Source organism: Mus musculus, chromosome 7 (assembly GCF_000001635.26).
Source record: "Mus musculus strain C57BL/6J chromosome 7, GRCm38.p6 C57BL/6J".
Lineage (NCBI taxonomy): Eukaryota > Metazoa > Chordata > Mammalia > Rodentia > Muridae > Mus > Mus musculus.
Genome location: NC_000073.6, coordinates 99,381,006 through 99,399,621, shown reverse-complemented (window position 1 = coordinate 99,399,621; position 18,616 = coordinate 99,381,006). Strand labels below are relative to the sequence as shown.

The 18,616-nt window shown below is 53.8% G+C and overlaps 1 protein-coding gene across 12 annotated transcripts in view; it reads right to left on the bottom strand.

Annotated features, from left to right (window-relative positions):
- Gdpd5 (glycerophosphodiester phosphodiesterase domain containing 5) overlaps positions 1-18,159 on the bottom strand; it is an 80,413-nt gene extending 62,254 nt beyond the window's left edge. For 6 of the 12 annotated variants that reach the window (XM_011241738.2, XM_006507634.2, XM_006507635.2 and 3 more), the window contains exons 1-2: positions 17,414-17,770; positions 12,434-12,518 (exon numbers count right to left, since the gene is read on the bottom strand). The gene's annotated coding sequence lies outside the window, so the exon portion shown is untranslated. Of the gene's footprint in view, positions 1-12,433; positions 12,519-17,413 lie in introns of all 12 variants that reach the window. The other 6 variants (NM_001362166.1, NM_001362167.1, NM_201352.3 and 3 more) reach the window with 3 other exon arrangements.
- Between the last annotated feature and the right edge of the window lie 457 nt (positions 18,160-18,616).

Genomic DNA, 18,616 nt, shown 5'->3' with positions numbered 1-18,616 from the left:
TACAACATGGACGAGCCAAGAGGGCATTACCCCAAGTGAGATAAGTTACTTACAAAGTGAGATAGTGGAGGGCTCCATTTAATAAAGCAACTGAAGGTGTCAGGTTCATAGAAACAGGTAGAGCGATGGTTACTAGGAACTGGGGTCAGGGGACGGGAGGAGTGAGGGAAGGGAAGGGGAGGTGAGGGTTGTGAGTTTACGTATACAGCACCAGTTTTACCTGATGATAAGATGAATTCTGGAGATGGAGCTCAGGGGCAAACACTTTCCTCTGTGTATTAATACAAGGTCCTGGGTCCTAAAACAACCACTCTAGGGTCTCGCTGTACAACAATGTAAATGTAGTTACTACCATGCAGTTGTGGGTCAAAATAGCACAGATGGTATGGTATGTAATGTGTTTCTTTTGGTTTTTAAAGACAGGGTCTCTAGCCCAGACTGGTGTCAACTCTCTATGTAGCCGAGATGACCCTGAACTTCTGATCCTCCTGTCTCCAGTGCTGGAATTACAGGCCTATGTCCACCACGCCAGGTTTTTAATGTTGTACCAGAAATCAAACCCATGGCTTCACCCATGTGTGGCAAACATTCTACTAAACGAGTTACACCCCCCTGCTCGGTGTTATGAGTTTTTGATTTGTTTTTTTCAAGACAGGGTTTCTCTGTATAGTCCTGGCTGTCCTGGAACTCACTTTGTAGACCAGGCTGGTCTCGAACTCAGAAATCCACCTGCCTCTACCTCCCAAGTGCTGGGATTAAAGGCGTGTGCCACCACCGCCCGGCTTCGAGTTTTAAATATAAAATAAAATTTAATGAAATGCTCTCAGATTGGGGGCAGACAGAGCTGAGGAAGGGTACAGGGGAGGAACATTCAGGAAGGCCTCACATTTGGCACAGGGATATTTCAGTGGGCAGGATCTGGGCAAACACACATGGGCCTGGGGCCCACCAGGCTAAGGCTGCACCTCCAGCTGACTCCAGCCCTGACTTTCCAGGTCCCCAAGGTCTGCCCCTAAAGTGATGCTCTTGACGAGAGCAGACCTTGGTCTTCAAGGAATAAGGGATTCCTTGAGTACCTACTGCATGCTGCTCAGCCCACTTACCGTATGTCCTGGGCCTCCTTCTGTCCTAGGGCCCCTGTCTTCCCCAGTGACTCATGATCTCAGAGTACCCTTATGGTTCTCATAGTGGAAATCAGTTCTGTAGAGTGATCACTAGAGGCCTGCAGAGGGGAGAGTCTAGGACACAGCCTAGAGAGGACAGCAGGGACCTGGTACTTTGGTCTCATGGCCCTCCCCAGGCAGCCTCTGCCCACTTTGTGAAAGGGACACTGACCCAAGAGGGTTTGATTTAATTCAAACCAAACAGGCCTATGCCTGGACCTGGTGTGTGTGTGCCTGGACCTGGTATGTGTGTGCCATGGCCTCAATCCCCAGCCCCATGCCAGTAGTTCTGCCCAGAATGACAATGGTAGAAAAGTCTCAGATATATAGCAAATCATGATTTCCTATAATCATAAGGATAAAAATCTTCCCATCCAGTAGCTCTCTCAAAGAGATCCAACTCTGGTCCCCTCCCCCAGTTCTCAGCAACCCCCCCCCCACACACACACACAAACACAAAAGCACAGGGTAGGTAAGACCTTGGTTCCCGGCCCCAACTCTGCAGGGTCATATCAGGGCACTATACCAAGGATCCTCTCCACAGTCATTGGGTAGGGTATGAAGCCAGGACACCACATTCTGAGGCCAGGTTTGGCATACAGTAGGCGCTCAATAACAGCCACTACCCTCTGTTCTCTTCTTTCCAACAAAAAGACATTTTTATTGATTGGTTTGTTCCACTCAAAGGCTGGTTTGTTTGCCTGAATCGTCCCAGAAGACATTTCCCCAGGACACTGGGAGACCAGAGGCCCAGGGGAGAGGGAGGTGGGAGGAGCAGCCATACTTCACAGAAAAAGGAAAAATGTCATTCATCCCCTGGGACCAGACCGTGAAACTCTTGTCAGCTGCCCCTCCACCCAGGAGAGCCCAGGGTGGCCCCAGATCCTGCTTAATAAGCTCCCTGGTGCCAGCCGGGAGCTGATGTACTCTGCCGCGCTTAGATCACCTATAACCTTCTATTCTTAGCCAAACAGAACCTGCCTGGCGCCTGTCCCGCACTGTCCAGGAGAACCTGCCAATCCCAGGTGGCCACTCACAGCAGTGGGGCTTAAGTGGCAGCTCTGTGGCCTGAATTGAGCCAGGTCTCAGGAGGGCCTCAAGGTGGCCCAGGAACCCATGGAGGGGCCTCCCGGGGCTGGGTCCAGGTTTGGATTCTATGACTCCTAAGGCCACTTCTACATTACAACTTTATATGGCCAAGGCTCTAAGGTCCCACGAGCCAGTAATCTCAAGATCTGAGGATAAAGAATATATGGTTCTAGAAGTGCAAAGGTCTCGGAGGGCTAGGAAGACAGGCCCTCTTGCCATACACATCTGCCCTTCCCCAGTCAGCCGTGGAGGCAGAGGCTGTCACAGGTCCTGATCCTGGGCCCCCTCCAGCAGTATGACACAGCTGGTAGACTCTCTCCCCCACCCTCCAATCACCCCAACCTGCCAATGAACTTTTCCATGACCCCCCGCACTAGCCATTACTGGGCAGGGTCAGGGTAACACTCAGTGTCCATCCCGTGCCTGTAGGGTCAGCATACCCCATCATAAACAGCAGTGAATGACCTGTCGCAGTCCCAAAGTGGAGAAGTGGGGTGGGCGGCCCCGCTGCCTTTAGAGACCATAGTTCCCTGACTCTATCTCACTTCTGCTGACAGCTTCCTGGGACCACCTCTTCAAACACCCTGCTTAAGATGGGGAAACTCGGGCAGAGAGAGAAAGATGGATGTGGTGTTCAAGGTCACATCGAAAGCTGGAAGCAGAGCCCAGCAGAATTCTCCCCGGGTGTCCTAGGGGTTGCCAGTGGACAACCTTTGGCCTACTGCCTACCACTGATTCTTCTCTGGGCCCTTCCTCTCCATCTGCCCCAAACTGGGGCCTCCTGGGGCATGGCTGTCTTCTGTTCTCTAAGTCCCCAACACGGTCTCTGTGGGACAAACTGGGAGCAGGGGATGGGGCAGTGAGTGGGCCATGGCCTCATGCCCAAGGCTAGCTGCTGAGCGCACACATGATCTGTTGAGTACTGACCCTGACACGTGTAGGGGACACTTGTCAAGCACACCAGCAGCTAATTAACCAGCTGCTCCATCAAAGGAAGCAAATGAGGCTTACACAGCCCGTCCTCACAGCCTGGCTGTCACCAGGACCAGGATGCCAGTCATAGTTGCTGGAGCCCCTGCGCTGTACCCCGGGGCTACGCCCCCAGGGCCCCACAGCCCAGTGGCTTCTACTTTTCCTTCAGTACAGCATATGGAGAACGTAGCATGTGGTTCCCTGTGACACCGGAACAAGGACGAAAGGGACTCCTTAGATCACCTGGTTAGCCTGCAGGGCTGCCTGGTGCCCCTGAAAGTGACAGATGCTGGGGTGATTTGAAGTGACAGGTGCTAGCATACCTTTGCTGTTGCTCTGCCCCAGGGCCTGTGGAAATGGCCTCTTTCTTGCTGAGGGAGACCAGATCAAGTATCTAAAGCTCTCTGTTTCTATGCTGCAGCCCGGAATTGGCCCTTCCCTCCTAATAGGCAGCCTACCATGCACCCTGCTTGCCTTGACAGCTCAGCCTGTGAGACAAGCCGTTTCAGTGGCCCTTTCCAAACACGATCAGAAAGGCAAGCTGCAAACCCAAGGGTCTGCAGGCACAAGTATGGAACCCGGGACAGAACCCACTGTTTGGCTCCTCTAAGCCAGAAGGTGGATTAGAGATGTGACTCAATGGTAGAGTGCTGACCTAGTATGCCCAAAGTCTTGAATGCATAAGGCCCTGATCCCATGCACAGGACTGGGGAGGGGAATGTGTCTCTTCTCTGTAACCAGCTTAAGTTACATTGCTATGCTATTATGTCCTTTCAACTGCTGCCACCCCTAGGCCTCTCCTACCCACCAACCCACGCATAGGGAACATCTGGACTGTCTCTGAGGGCCAGCCTTGCCAGCTGTCTGCTCTCCATTCTGCTCTGACAGGGCCAGGACACCATTTGGGAACCGAAAAGGCATTAGGAAGGACCCTCAGGATTCAAGAGGATGGGATGCCGGGTAGACCCGGCTCTATCCCTTGAGATCCCATCCTGGCTGGGGTGCTCTGACTAAGCACACTGTGTTGCCAGGCTGCTGGTGCCTGAAGTGGGTGCCCTGGGCTTTAATGAAATAAAAGGAATAATAGGACTCTGTGAATTATGCACAGGTTGCTCACACGAGCAAGTACTGTCTTTTCGAGTGCACAGAGCAGGGACAGATTCCTTGTCTCTTGGATTCAGGGACCAGACACCACTCTTCTCAGCTCCATCCCAGGACTGTGAGGGCCTGGCCTCTGGAACAGGCAGGAGACACATGTCAGAAACTCTCCTCAACCTGTCAGCACTGCTGTAGGCTGGGCCCAACAGGACCTGCCTGCATATAGCAGGTAGTGTCCCTGGGCAGTGATGAAGGATTGGGGCTTCTAATCCACTTTCTCTCTTTCTCTACCCACTGAGCTACACCCCAGTCCCTAAGACAGTTTATAAAATGTCTACATGCTATCTCCGTAGATCAGCACAAATGGCTGGTGTGGGAGTTATTATTACTATCCTTGTTCAACAGAGGAAGAAACTGAAGATGGCAGACTGGGGAATCTTCTGTAGTTCCTACCCCGGACCAATTGGCACACACCAACCCTCCTTCCAGCCTGGCTCAACTCGATTCTCCAGCTCCTCCCTGCTTTGTCATGAGATCTGACACCTTAGGGGAGCAATTAGAGAGGTGACCAGGGCTACCAACTGTGGAAGCAAGGAAAAAGGAAGGGTGTAGTTCACTGGTAAAGGTGAGGCCTCTGGTTCCTCCAAGCCCAGCTGGGGCAACCTGGAGGACCTCAAGACTGGAGGGAAAGCCTGAGAGCCTTTAGCCATTGGAAGGATCTGCCAGTGGCCTTGCCTAGCCACAATAAGAGGACTCACAGAGGAGAAAGACCCGCTTAAAGATCCAGTCAGTCCACACAGGTCAACTGGGCACTGGCCAAGAGCTGGGGGGCACTGGGATGAGTTTACTTGGCCCTGACCCTCAGGACCCTCTTGGTCAGCTAGGCACCCACTCAGCTGATCCTTAGACACCCTTATCTACCCAGCAGCTGTTCCAGATGTTGCTTCCCTGAGAACACGGGATCCTACCCCAAGCACCCCACATCTCCCCTCCATGGCACCTCAGTATACATCCTCGATGCCAAGTCCAGGCCGATGGGCCCCAGGAGGCAGCATCCTGGGCTCTCTGCCCCACTCCTTCTGAGCCTCCCTTGCTCCACTTGACTCCTCAGACTTCCTGCAGCAGCTGTGAACCCTGCCCTGGGGTGATTGGTCCTCAGTAGCTCCTAGGAGATCTGACACTAAGCAGGGCCTAGGTACAGTTCCACGGCACAGAATAAATGTGTCACCCGCCCACCCACTACCACGACCTGGAACAATTAAAAACTTGCTTCTTCCTTTTAAGGCTTGTATTTGTCTTTCTTTAAAAACCCTTAGTGGGCTGGGAAATGAAATGGAAGATTCTTAGTCAGACGTGTCTTGGCATTTCCCGGGGGCTGGCTGTGTGCCTGGCCCACAGTCGGTGCCTGAGACAGGTCTGTTTGGCGGATAAAGAATCCAAACATCTCTACCTTCCACGTGTTCTGCAGCCTGAAGCTCTACCGTTGTAGCCAAGCCTTGTCTTGCACCAGTGTCCCCAAGATAGTCTTCAGAACACAAACCGTTCTAAGCCTCTCCCTGTGGCTTCTCGTGCCAGGTAACCTGATGCCAACTTGCCAAGCATCTTGCCCCAGGTTCCAGGCCTGCAAACAAGCTTGGGTGCCTGGCATGACAGTGCACACCTGAAATCACAGCACTTAGGAGAGAGACACGGGTAGACCTGCAGTTCAAGGCCAGCCCTGATTATATGAGACTTTGACTCAAAAACAAAGCACGCCACAGCAGCTCACAAGTTTGGGAAGGGCTCACTGTACACTGTAACACAGGCAAAGCCTCAGGAAGGTTCTGAGTTACATGGTATATGTGGCTCTATGGCTCTCTAGAGCATTGTGGGGATTAATTCAAGTCCCTGGCAGGACAGTGTGTCTGTTTCTGTGTGTGATTTCTATGTCTGTGTGTCTCTCTGTGTGAGTGTCTGTGTATGTGTGTGTCTGTGTATGTCTGTGTGTCTGTGTGTGGTCTCTGTGGCTATATGTCTCTGTGTGTCTCTTTCTCTCTGAGTCTGTGTATGGTCAGTGTGCCTGTGTTTTTTTGTACATGTGTCTGTGCCTATGTGTCTTGTGTATGTCTGTTTGTGTTTGCATGTGTGTGTGTCTGGGTGTATTTTCAACCTCAGCCACCAACCCTTGGTGTCAGAGAGAAAAAGAAGATGACACTGTATAGCCTGCAAATAGAGGACAGAGGAAGGATATGGTCAAGGATGGGCAGAGGTGTGAGCTGGCTCTGGGGCAGGGACTTTGCCTGCTGGGCCAGGCATCCATTGTTAGCAAAATGGGGCTGAGATTCCTCCCTAGAGTGTTATGGAGATTCAAGGTGGTGAGACAAGCAGGAGGCAGAAGTCGGGTGCCAGTATTTACTCTGTGCATCACGATTTCCCTGTCTTCTGCCAGAAGGGTGTGGCCATGCCCTGACCAAGCATAGCTGCTGCAGAGGTCCTCCTGCAGGATGGATGGACTCTCCAGAAAGGCCCAGGGTACCAGAGGCTGGCTGGCTAGGAGTGAGTGAAGGAAGGCTAATAACAGCAGCCACTTAGAAAAGACACTCAGGCAAGCACAAGGGGGAAGACAGGGGAGCAGGAGGCAGCAGGAGGCAGCTTTGTGGACATCAGGATGAAGGGATGGGAAGACTAGAGTCAAAACGTAGAGCTGAGCAGGTACAGTCATAGGAGCGGGCACTTGGAAAGGGGGCAACTTCTGTACAGCCCATCCTTACAAGATGACCAGCCCACTTTGCACAGGAAGCAAACCATTTCCCTATCCCAGGCTTCATGCTCTTTCCTGAAGGTTCCATATAAGCGACACAAATGGTTTCACAGGTGTAAGAGGCAGAGGAAACTTCTGAGCATGGCTCGGGCCTTCACCCTCCAGAAGACATCTTCATGCACACCCACCACTTGGCATGCACAGGACATTTTGGAAGTGCCTACTATGTTCCAGGCAAGTGCTGTTTGGCACTCTAGACAAGAGGCCACAGCAAGCAGCTGCGCCACACAGAGAAGGTTCTGAGTAAAGGAGGCAGCAGGTCACTTGAGGGTAAAAGCAAGGTTTTGTAGGAAAAATAAACAAGTCCCCACAGACTGGAAGCCTGGAGGACGAAACCACACCACTGCGTGGCCTCAGGCGGTCGATCACCTTTCTTTGACTCTCCACCCTTTCGTCTGTAAAGTGAGGCCGTCCTCGGTAAAAACCACAAAAACTGCACCAGGCGCAGGACAAACATCCTCTCCCTCGCTCCCTCAGCCCGCACAAGGTCTCCAGCTGGGTGTGTGAGTGAAGACTGCCTCTTCCTCAGATGACGAATCTGGGATCCACCAGGAGATGGGAGTCAAGGTGGAGTCCTGGGCAGGTCGGCTTCCAGAACTTACCCTCGTCACCTCTCTCACAAATGTTCCTCTCAGACTGTGGGGAATTCAGAGACATGGAGATCCTAGTGCTTTGCAAGGCTACACTGGTGTGTGTCCAAGGCAACAGGAAGGAATCGTGAGTCCCCTGTGATAGCAAAATGCTTACGTTCCCAAGGCTTGCGGAACTGGCCTGGTTTACAATACCTGCAATTCTTGGCTAGGTGCCTCCCAGGAAAAGTAAGCTATACTCCTAGGGTCCCTGTAGACCCTCCCCCATTGCCCACAGAACAGGGTTCTGCCTAATGTCCAACTCCCCTAGATGGGGCCATGTGGTCTCCAACCACCTGCCTATCCTGGGCTCCACCCCTGTCAATCACCTGGAGGCTCCTGCTTGGTCTGAGTGGTGAGGGATCCTCTCCAGGGTTCCTCCCCAAACTCCCTGACAGATTGTGAGATCTCTAGCCAATCCTTGTACTAGCGTCTCTGAGCCTCTCTCTGGCTTCCCACTTGCAGGGATTGAAGAGACTGTAGATAGTGTGGTTCTCCCAACCGGAAAGTATACACACACTCCAGAGCCTCTGTGAGAAGTTAGCTGGGTAGGCCCAAGAGCACCATGCTCGCCATTGCCTGGTCTGAGGAGGGAAGCATCACCCCACCAGAATCCCACCAGAAACCCCCGCCTGACCTTAAATGCAAGGCCATTCCTTGGAGCTTCAGCCTGACTAGTGATTTATTCAGTTCCCACCACCCCTAGCTACTGGAGAACCTTTACCTACTCTATGCTCAGGCTGTCTGGGGCCCAACAATAAGAAAATGGCCATGAAGCCAAATTGCATGGCTTCACTAGGAAGACCTAATGCAGATACCTTCTAGGTCCTCTGTGGGTGAAGGAGGTTGCTAAGTAGCCTCAGGCTGCCCTCACGGTAAGATAGGCAGCCACCAGCATGCAGGCTTCTAGCTTTAGCCCAAGGCCCTCTCCTTTGCCCCAGAACTATACCTTTTAGTGTGAGTGTGAGTAGCTAGGGCAATTCACACACAAACTCCCCATCCTGGCTCTGCTATCGACTGCTGGGACCCCAAGCTCCAGGGTGGAAACGGGCAGGCCCAGTTCCCTGCTTGTCTGCTCAGTTCCCTGCCTCGCTGTAGTTACTGTTGGGCACATGGGGATGGGGGATGGGCTCACTCTGCCTCTGCACAGTCTCCAGACAAGATGAGAAAAAGACCGGTTGCAGAACAATGGACTTCAGTTAGATGCATGAAAGAACTTCCTGGAGAGGTATTAAGGATGACACAGAGAAGGAGCTGGGTGAGGGTGGCTGTAGAACTTCCTGTGAAATATAAGACACTGTCTTTATCCATTATGTCATTGCCTTTGGACAGCCTGGACAGTACACGTTGCTACACCAGACTCACGGGCATGCCGTTAACGCTCAGCCTGGCTTCCTGAGGAGCTCAGAGTCTTTCAGTTCTGCTCAGAGAGACAGAGGTGGGACTAAAAGTGAGGACAGACACTGCAGTCCACATTCCTCCCTCTGCAAGATCACCCCTGAGCACTGAGGCACTACTCCTGTCTCTGATGCTCAGGTGTGAGATTTGGGGGGGGGGGGGGAGGTGGAGGCAGGAGGCAGAGCAGGGGCAGGGCAGGATGCGGGTGCTCGCTGGTGACTGGCTGCAAGGGCTCTGTGTTCTAGGCCTGCCAGGCTCCTCCGTAGACACCATCACTGTCTCATGGGCCCTCCTGGCATTTCCATGCCAGGTACCCAGCCACATCTCCTGTACTGTTGCTTAACTAGGCTCCTCCCACTTGAGAGTCAGACTTTTACACCATAACACCCGCTCTCTGCTTGGAAATAGCCCCACATGCTTCCCACTGCCTCCATCACCAGTGATAACTCTCTACCATAGTCTGTAGGGTCCATATTCCCTTATTGGCCTTCAGGAGACTGGGAGCTCCTGAGCCCAGGGAAGCAAGGCCTGAGTAAGGGTCAGAGACTAGTGGTGGCACTTATCAGCTCTAGGGAACACTGAACAAAGCCAACCAGAGGGCTGGCTTTGAGCGTGCAGAGGTCTCTATGTGCCTGCCACCAGTATCTTCATAAATGTCACTCACAGAGAGATAAGGCAAGGCCTCTCTGGAACCCATTCATCCCAACTTGCTGGGAGAGGCAAAGATGGAGAGGAGGTGGCCCCAGAACCCTTTGAGAAGAATGTAGCAGTCAAGGTGCTTTGGCATGGTGTGGGGGGGGGGGGGAAGGCAGCTTACTTGTCAGGCTTTGCTTGACTGCCCAACAGTCTCGTTCACGTAGAAAGAATCCTGCTCAAAGACAAAATTACTCTCCCGTTGTCACATCACAGTGAGTGACAAAGCTGAGACTAAAAGTGCAGACTTTGGTGTCCCTAAACCCATTGGCTCCTCTGCACTACAAACTGGATTGATTCTGCCACCAACATAAGGGGTTGACTCCAGTGGGGTCACCTGCTGGTGAGGGCTTGCACAGAGGCCTCTGATGTCCCCTCCCCTCACTGAAAACAAAACACCCCTCTGACATTCTCCAGTTCTCCCAGGTGGGACCAGGGCCTGGTGGGTGGGGCAGTGGGGTGCCGGACTTTGAAAACAAGCAGGCTCAGACAAGGCTCCATTGTTACAGGGAGCCTGACACTTTGACCACTAAAACAAAACCAAGCAAATGGAGAGCTGACTGCCACGGAAAAAGGGAGATGGTGGGGTGCTGGAGAGATGGCTCAGTGATTAAGAACACTGGCTGCTCTTCCAGAGGACCAGGGCTCGATTCCCAGCCCCCACATGGCAGCTCAAAGCCATCTACAACTCCAGGCCCAGGGGACCTGACATCCTCTTCTGACCTCTGTAGGGACTAGGCGTGCATAGACATACAAGCAGATAAAACACACACATACAAAGTAAATACAATTTGAAACAATGAGCAGAAGCCCAAGCCTAGGGACTCCAACCCAGCCCCCACACCTAGAAACCTGGTACAAGCAGGTGGCTGGGCCAGGGACTACAGGGACTGAGTCCAGCCAGGCTCTGCTGCTGCTGCAGCTGTGACCTTTCACTGCACACTGGTGCTGTGACGTGTCAGGCACACACATTCCATGCATGGCCTCATCTTAGACATAGATTATTTCTACCTCCACCCATTCTTCAGATGAGGAAACTGAGGCTGGAAAAAGACACCAGGGGAGCACTGTCTGTCAGACTGAGGGTCTTCCCACCTGTCACTTCTCTGCTCAGGAAGTCCCAGGCCCGACAGTGTGGCCAGGAGCTGCTCCTCAAATGGGGAGCCCGTGAAATGCTCCAGGCGGCGTGTGAAGGCCACAGGCAAGTCTCAGTCAGGTGCCCCACACTGAAACCTCCCAAAGCTCTGATTACGGAGTTCAGCCTTTGCCTCAAGAACAATGAGCCCAGACTTTCCCAAGCTGCAGAGAGTTTCTCAGAAGGCCAGGAGCTACTGCAGCCAAACCCATCTCCGGGAACCTCATTAGGAAACGAAGGGACTTAATACCCTAATCTCATGTTCAAGGGGGCAGAGTGTCCTTAACCTTTAGAGCCAATCCTAAACGAAGACAAGCACAAGGGTGCCCTGACCTCAAGGTGCCTCTGGGTGAACGTCTTTAGGATTCTTGGGGGTACAGAGGACCTGACTCCCTTTAGGTAAGAAAGAACTTTCTCTTTGAGCCTCTTGGGAAGGGTGGGATGCTTTGAGGGCATGACACTCTTCTTCTTCTACCTCTTTCTTCTTTTGTTTTTGATGTTTGTTGTTTGTTTGTTTGTTTGTTTGTTTGTTGAGACGGGTTCTCTCCACAGAGCACTGGTTGTCCTGGAACTCAACTATGCTGATCAGACTGGTCTTGAGCTCACAGGGATCTGCCTGACTCCGCCCCTCGAGTGCCGTGATTAGACTCATGCACCCCAGGCCTCAATAGGGCATTTTTTTTCAGAGTCTACTCATTCGCAAGCTGGACAGCTACAGGGGAAAAGCCAGGGACCCTCACTGCTTCTCTGTGAGCCAGAAGATAAAACAGCTCCAAGGAAGCCTGCCCCCGGCTTGGGAAAGGCTAGGCCTCTTGGGCGAGTGGCCTATACTTCCTCTTCACATGCCTTTGGGCACTCCTGTTGTGGAGGGAGGGAGGACAGTCTACAGAGGTTAAAGGTCCTGGCTACCCTTAGGAAGGAAGACAGAAGCCCAGCTCTGAAGCACTGCCTCTAAGAAGCCTCTCCTAATAATGTCTGGGCAGCCCGGCCCTGGCCTACCTAGTGACATTCTGCACTGTCATTGCTTCTGTGCCCTCCTCTCCCCCCCCAAGCTGTTCATTCATACTGCAGAGCAACTGTCCTTTGCCTGGGACCTACTCCAGCATCCCTGAGCACCTGTTTCCTCCCAGCCACCTGCACGGTGCCAGTGACACGGACAACACCGGTTTACCATTCAGATTGCTCACTGTGTGCCTGGGCTTTGTGCGTGCATGTATGGTGCTAGTGACTGAACCCAGGGCCTTATGTAGATTTGGTAGGTTCTCCACCTCTGAGCCAGACTGTGTTGGGCCTTTTGAGTTCCTTACGTGTAGCATCTATGTCATCCTCACAAGATCCCTGGGAAAGAGATGATGTAGTGTGTGCGTCCCATTTTACAGATGAGGTGACTTTTCCTAGCCGCATGGGTGGGATCAGCCCAGCCTGAGGCACCCACTTTCAGCACCCACATGTTTACCTGTGCTCCGTGTGTTTCTTCCACAGCCCACGGTCTCCAGTGGTGTCACCTGTCGGTGGATGAAGAATGTGGTAATGCTACCTCCCTGTTTAAAAAAAAAAAAGATCAGTGCTTGTTCTGTGTCCATTGGCTGGATCCCAACAGCTTGTCCCAATTGGGTCACTGCTGCTGCAGTGTTTGAGAGGAGGCACCTCGGTCCCCAGACATCTCAGTCCTACTCCCTACCCCAATCCCAGCTCAAGGCCCCTCCCAGGCCAAAAACCCTGCTCATGCTTACACATGGCTGTGCCCTGGAAAGGGACTGGGGGCAGCATCTTCCATCTAAATCCACTCAAGAGCCTCCTCCAGGAAGTCCTCCCTGCCACACCCTAGCTCCAGTTACTGGGCTCTTCAGTTTGCTTCTTACAGAGCCATTCGTTCACGAGGCCAAAGAGGGAAAGGCAAGAGGGTTCACTGAGAGAGTGCCGGTCTGTGTGCCAGACCTCAGCAGGTACCCGCTCTGCATCTCACTAAGCCTCATACCTTGCTATTATCAGCTCATCTTATAGATAAGAAAATAGGCGCCAGCGATGAAAGACTTGTGCCAGGGGCCACTTGTCTCCTCTGTCCTAGGACAGCTTCCTTGTGCCAAGCACAATGATAGGCATTCAGGGGAGGGGTTCTGCAGGTTTGCCAGCAAGCAGACAGATCTATCCTCTCCCTAGGCTAGTCAGTGAACAGGGGCCAGGGGCCAGTAACAGAGGAGGGCAGGGCTCTACCTGTTTGAGAGGAATCCCAAGGACCTATGGGAAGAAGCACCTCCAGGGTTAGGAGTCTACCAATCCTCCCCTAACCACAACAGAACAGCAGGCGAGCCATGGCCCACAAAGACCTGGCGCCCTACAGGCAGCAAAGCAAGGAGAAGCCAGCTGCCCTGCTAATGACCCCATCGTGGCCGGGCCAGCTGGCCTCTAGTCCTGCCAACCTGGCCTAGCCCCGCCAGCTCTCAATCATGGCTAATGACCATGCAGCCTGCAGTCTAGGCCACCACCCTCCTTGAAATGACCACAGTGCTCCTGGCCCAGATATCAGCTAGGCCAAAATCACAGCTGTCTGTCCCACCACATCCTTCAGCCCTGTGCTGTGGCCTCTTCTTCTTGCCAGGGTCATGAAGGACACTGCAGAAGACCTGAGACATGGGATGCTGGGACACTGACAAGAGGGGCTGACTCACTGAAAGCAATATACCTGCCAGCCAGCACAGCCCAGGGCCAGGGTTCCTTCCTGGGCTCTTCACTCGGTCCAGCACAGCCATTCCCTGGCCTAGGGAAGAAGACTTGAGGCTAGGCTTGTCACATGCAAAGAATGCTTTCGAGGTACAGGGTGGAGTTGAGGACAGAAAACATCTCCTAAAAGCTGGCTAAGCGTCAGCTTTCATTCAGAGAGGAGCACAGATTCCCAGTTCAAATGGATGCAGGCCTGATTCTCGGTTCCCTGATGTTTAGCTGTTAAGAATTTGGGCAAGACAGAGAGTACCTCCATGCTCTCCAGTTTCCCGGAAAAACCAGCTGTTTTGTAGAGTTACCATGATGACAGTGTCTAAAGTGCTTGACACATTGTGTCGCTCGTCCTAAGTAGTAAGGGTATCAGCTATTACCTACATCGCCATGACAATAGAAGTAAAAGTATGGGCATTTCCCAAACGGTAAAATATTATTACTTTTATCAGTAGATGTTTACTGTGATATGGTAAACATTCATAGATGCCACCCTAGAGGGGTGGGCAATCCAGGAATATTTGAGGGTGGGATCGGTGACCCAATTGGGCCAAAGCAGAGAAAGTGAGAAGAGAGGAGGCAGGGATGTGGCTCGGATTGTCCCACAAGCAAAAGGGTAGATGGGTGTCCACATGTGGTGTGTTAAGTAGACAGTGATGACCAAGGAGCCTGAAGCCCCATTAGTGGCTGACTATGGCTGCCAAGGCCACACCCAAGGCCTGGTCTGGTCTCACTGTCACAGAGGGGCTCTAAACAGAGCCTCCATTTCTCTCCCACCCAATTGCTCAGCCCTCTCTGCATACGAATCACTACCCAGTATTACTGTTCCAGAATTCTCCTCCCTGCTCCACCTACCACACCATTTCATTCCCTAGCACACACTGACTCCCCTGTGTGCTCACACTGAAGCAGTCCTTTACTGTCCACCATGCATGCCTGACATTTTGCTTAGGTGACCCTATGGTCACCCATGGTGAACTTGAGAAACAAGCCTCACTATGCTATGGTCAGGTGTCTTGGCCTCCAGCCTCACTGTGAGCAGGTGGAACAAGCAAAATTCCCTAAAGACTCCCTGGCTGCCCCCACCCCCTCGCCCTTCCCCAACACCGCTGGAATCAGAGACCTGCAGCTTGATCCTAGCTGAGCTACTTTGGCTATTTTGGTTGCCTGTAGGTACCCCTGCCCCGACCCCCAACAGCACAGAGCTAGTGGATAATAGGTCCTTCTCTCCTTGTCCTGTTCCACATCACACACACACACACACACACACACACACACACACACACACACGCAGAGCACAACCCAGACTGAGGCACACACAGGAGCCCCTGGCCTCCTCTGGAGGGGCGGAAGCACAGCAGAGTGCTGCTATTTCCCTAGCCTGCCTCCCAGCGAGGGGAATGATAAATTATTCACTGTACCCTGTGCTGAGGGAGGCCAGACAATGGGCCACAGGGAATGGACACCAGCTCCTGCCCCACAGGAAGCCACAGTGGGTGTGAGGACTGTTAGAATCCAGGGCCCCTTCCCAGTGTCTCCAAGTAGATTAGAGAAGGCTTTGTAACTAGGAGAGGAAGCACAGGGAGCCTTATCTGCCCAGGAACCGAGATGGACAAAGCTGTTGAAGTCTCTCAGCCTGTGACTGCCACCTGTGTGTGTTCTAACCTCAAACAAGTTTGAGGATTTCCCAGACTTCCTGGTCAAAACTCCAGTTTCCTTTCTCCGTAGGGAAGGAACTGGATGGTAGCCAGGCACTGTGTATCTTTAGCTCAGTTAATCTTGGTGGGAGAGCCATTCCACTCTCCTAGAAAAGCAGAGGGCTCAGAGGGTAACATGGCTGCCCGTGACCCCGGAGGCCGAGTAGCTTCTTTACCACACAGCACTGACCACTGGCCACTTAGGCTCCAGTCTGCCGCTTAGCCCACCTGCATCACTTCTACAACACTTCACAGTTGACACTTAAATAGTCCCTGAAGCAAACTCAGCAGGCCTGAGTCAAAGATTTCACCTCTCTGAGCCTCAGCTTCCCACACAAGATAGCCTAAAATAGCAAGCCCATATTGGACAAGCTCCACAACTCCTTAGCACTCAACAGTTTGCCTGTGGGACCCTCTCTTTCCGAGTAGGTAGCACCGTGCTCTGACCCCCATCTTGCAGGTGAGACTTCAGAAGGAGGCTTCCCCTAGTCTCCTGCTCTGCCTCACCGGAGGTTCCCAGCTCTTTCCAGCACGCAGTGAAATGAGATCACAGGTGTGAAATTAGTTCATCAAAAAGGGAGCTCTGTTTAGATGCAAGGATTATTATGAGATCTGAATCCTCAGGCAGAGGTGGGGGAGGGGGAATCCCAAGCCCCTTAGACACCTTCTAGGCTGCTCGAACCCCTCCAACCCCAGGAACAGGCTTCTCGTCTTTAAGACCCTGCTCCATCTCCCAGGGGCTTTCCAAGGTAATTTCCCCACACTCCAGGGAGTCCAGCCCAACAAAGGTTAACCAGTTCCAGCCAGGGCCATAGTGCCCAGACCAAGGCCATATGCCACCCCAGCCCCACCCAGAACAAGAGCCCACAGAGTCCGTGCCAAATGCTCTTTCACAATACCCTCTCCTACAAAGATCCCAGGGCAGCGAGCAGGAGGAACTTCTGCCTGGGAATCAAGCACCTGGACTGTGTGTCCCCAGATCCGGCAGCCCTAACCTTAAGACCTGGAGAAGGTCTGCCCTGGGCCATTTTGCACATAGAGACTGGAGTCAGGCTTCTTTGAGCCCCAGTTCCAACCACACACACTCTCTGCAGTCTCATACACGCTTACCTCAACTGCATATTGGGGCTGGGGAAACCCTAGCCACAGACCGAAAAGGTGTGAACTAGGAAGGGGAGCAGACCCCTTGATGGATGTTTGGAAATCTTTCAGGTCTACTTCTCTCTCAACCACTCACTGGCTTTAGGACCTGGGGTCACTGTGCCCCCCACAAGTCTTCAGTGTCCTCATTAATAATGCCAAAGGAAGGTGGCTGAGTTCTGAGGGACCACAGCTCCAGCTTCCACATGGCTGTGTCTTGGGGACCAATATGGTGAGTCCTTTAACAGATAAAGAGTACTTCAGTAACTTGGGGACATTAACTATGGGAAGCAGGTTGTCCCTCCAGCCCGGACCCCGGGAAGAGATCTTTTGGAACAGGGAAGCCCTGCCTTCAACGCAGGTTCACCTTTCCTGGGAGGTGGCATGCCCATGACCCAAGAGTGGCTGGTAAGAAGGACCTCTTCGGCTTCAGGACCAGTGCCTGGATTTCGATGCCCCAGAGGCCCCCACCCTGCCAAGCTCTCACGTGCATGCAGGCTATCCACTTCTTTTCTTCTCCCCTCCCTCTTTGCTCTTTCTCTCTTTATCTTCTCCCTTCTCCCCAGTCTAATCCTCAACATGGAAGGCAGAGGACCTCAACCCTGCCACGCCTCAGTTTCCCCAACTGTCTGCGCCCATAACAATACACAATAGCTTTTATCTCGGGGTTGCTATGAGCTTTGGATAAGGAACGACTTGTGCAAGGGCGGGGCTCGGACCTGCACACAATGGGCACTCAATAAGTGCGGGCTTCTCTCTACTATCTTTCGCGCGCCCTCTCCTAAACAGTTCACTCTCTGCCCGTGTCCCCTCCACGCCCTCCGCTGACCCGGGCCCTGCCTCTAAGGCTCCCGGGACTGCTCCCGCCGCGCATCCGGGGCTCTCACCTGCAACCTCCGCTCGCTGGAGACTGTGGCAGGAGAAGCCCCTGTGTTCCCCTGGGAGCAAGCACCCCAAGATCCTTAACCTAGGGCGGAGAAAGGTGGCAGCTTCGACTCGCCCAGGGGTTCGGTCCGACTGTTCTGCCTGCTTGGGACCCCTCACGGTGCGCTGGACCCGGGCGGTGCCAGTACAGTTTCAAGTCCGGAGCAGTTCGGTCCAAGGCAGCTGAAGATTTGGTTCTCCAGGAGCTGGAGGCCGGTGGGCGTCCCGGCTCCTCTACACTCAAGTCCCAGAGCTGGGGCCACCTTGCGCCGACCAGGGGGCGGAGGACACTCCAGCAGAGATGGGTCAGTATGATGGGGCCGAGAACGTCCCGTCTCGGAACTCCGGATCAAGGCCGGGGCTCGAACGTCCCAGCAGCTCCAGACCACGGGGCTAGGAAAGTCCAGGCGCGGAATGCGGGGCTCGGACAAGCAGGGCAGGGCAGGGCAGGGCAGGCGGAGCGCCAGCGGCCGGAGCAAGGCGAAGAAGTCTGCCCAGGTCCCGACGCCGCTCACTCTGCAAATCTGGGCGGACCTGTGCCGGCAGCGGACTCCAGAGCTCCGGGCCGCCGCTCCACTTCCTCCTCTTACCGGCTCCCCGCTCACCGCTTGCTCAGCCTCGCGCCGCAGCCTCTGCTACTGCCGCTGTCACCCTAGCCGCCCACCCCCACCCGAGCTGCAAACCGAGCCGAGCCGAGCCGAGCCGAGCCGAGCCCTGCCGAGACAGCTCCGGAGCGCCTGCGAGCTTGGCCCCTCCCCTAAAGGGTGGGACCAACAGAAACCCCGCCCCTGGCCGGGCCGGGAGCAAAGGCGGGGCGTGAGAGACACTGCTAGGCCGGTCCCCGGCGCAGTTGGGCAGCAAGAGCCAATGGGAGAGTGGAAGAGGGGTGGAACTCTGCTGAGCGTGGTCTGGTGCCGCTGGAGAAGGACAATGAAAGCTGCGCGTAGCAAGCGAGCCAGCCGCCTGGAGATCAAGATGGTGGGCTCGGGGGCCTGGGTTGACTGTGACTGAGCACGAGGCCAGCAGTGGGAAAGGGCGAAGCATGGAGGAGGCGAGGTTAGGACTGGGATGTCCCTGGATGGCGGAACCTGGGGCGTAGCGTGATACAGCCAGCCTCTTGCTCCTCCCCGCTGCTAGGGCTCCTTGCACTGAGTAGCATTTGGGAG